Source organism: Triticum dicoccoides, chromosome 3A (assembly GCF_002162155.2).
Source record: "Triticum dicoccoides isolate Atlit2015 ecotype Zavitan chromosome 3A, WEW_v2.0, whole genome shotgun sequence".
NCBI classification, from domain to species: domain Eukaryota; kingdom Viridiplantae; phylum Streptophyta; class Magnoliopsida; order Poales; family Poaceae; genus Triticum; species Triticum dicoccoides.
The window spans coordinates 236,487,770-236,489,867 of NC_041384.1; positions in this window are offsets into that span (position 1 = coordinate 236,487,770).

Sequence of the window (2,098 nt, forward strand, 5' to 3'; positions counted from 1 at the left end):
TGTTTCTCCGAAACACTAAAATAGGCAAAAAAACAGCAATTCTGGGCTGGGCCTCCGGTTAATAGGTTAGTCCCAAAAATAATATAAAAGTGGAAAATAAAGCCCAATATAGTCCAAAACAATAGATAATATAGCATGGAGCAATCAAAAATTATAGATACGTTGGAGACGTATCACTCTGCATGGGGGGGATCGGTTGTCGGTGCGGGAAGGCACTGGAGGGTGGCTGGAGCCGGGATCAGAGATGACGGCGCCATGGGCGGAGAAGCTCGGGCAAGAGCATGGAATCGAGCCCTTGGCTCTCTCCTGCGGGAGCATAGGCGCTCGTGCGGGCATGGAGCTCGGGGTGAGCTGCGGGAGGAGGAGGCCGGGAACGAGAGGAGTGGTGGCCGTTGCGATCTGATTAGGTGGAGAAGGATCAGGAGGGATCCCGTGGGGAAGATTTGGTTGGCGATGGGACAAGCTCCCGAGGAACATGGGTGGCGGCGGCGAGAGGATTAGATGGATCGATGGGATAGGGCTAGGGTTAGACTGCTACTTATAGTATTGGATTTTTGGTTAGGGCTATTTGGAACCTCCGATTAAAATCAAACGGTCGAGAACAAATAGGCTAGGAAAGACTAAATAAGAAATGAAGCTATTAGGGGGATGTTTGGGGATGATCCAGACGCATCGGTCACGACAGCCCGGTACAGGTTTGGAGCAGCTTTCGGACGCGCGAGGGGGTCTGAGAACTGTGCGGAGGAGGTCTGACAAAAGGCCACGGAGGCAGGGGGTTGATGGGCTCAGAAAAAAAGAGAGAAGAGAAGGAGAGGCCCGGGCAGTAGTTTCAAAGACCGAAACATCCGACGATAGACCGTCTATAGTGTCGCTGTAGATATCCGTTGGAGCATCAAACGAACTCCGAATGCGATGAAACTTGGCAGGCTGCTTACTGACAACAAAACGACACCGCACGCCAACTTTCATCCCATTCCGAGAATATTTTCCGGCCACTTATAATATTTCAGAGGTGTCGTGGGCGTGTGCAAGTGTGCCTGGGCTCAGAACGGACAACGGAAAGAACGAGGAGACCGGGACGGATGCAAGTTTTGAAAACATGATGACGCAATGCACATGATGACATGGCAAGAAGTGACTCGCAAGAAAATAACTGGAAGACACCTGGCGCAACGGTCTCGGGGCGTCACAACACTCCACCACTACGAGAGGATCTCGTCCCGAGATCTAGGATGGCACCAGAGAGAAATGGAAGAGGAAGAGGTAAAACAAAATTGCTTCTTTGACAAATGAGTGAAACCAATGAACCTTAGAGGTTGAACAACTTGAAAGAAATAACACAACGAAGATGAGCAAAGTTGAAAACAATCCATTAGAAAAGAGGAACAAGGAACATTACTAGAACCTTGTAGGTTGAAAGACATAAGAAAAGGGGTGCAATGGACAAGAAGTACAAGCAAGCACTCCAGTGGAAACTAGATGTACAATGAATGATAAGGATCAATTATGACAACACTTCGGTTGGAAATGGAAGGCAAAGAATATGAACTTGAAAAGATTAGAAGATACTTGATGAGATCAACAACACACTGCCTCCAGAACTATTGAAAGAATGGCACAAGGGGTGAGAACGATTTCAGACAGCACTCCAGTTGAGAAGGGAGGTAAAACTTCATAATATGAGAGAGCTCGAATGAAAACACGACACTCCGGTTAAATGGATAAGCAAAGGAAAGAACAAGATCTTTGACAAAAATGGGATGATGGGTCAAAGCATGCAACATCACAATGCCTCCGGAACAAAAGATAGAACGGACTGAAAGTAACGAAGAAGAAAACAACATCTTCTACCTCGAATGAGTTTGAAAACATCCTTCCATAGAGGATTGGACAGAGTTGTTGGGAAATGAACAACAACGGTAATAATAAGCTTGTTGTGGGCTTATGGAATCAGCTCAAAACTTAGAGGTGAATACATGCCACTACGGGAAACAATTGATTGCTTGAGAGCAACACGAAGATGAAAACTCTTTCGCCGAGAAGAGAAGGAGAAACTTCGATCAATGACAAACACCATGATAGCAGCATTCCCAATGGA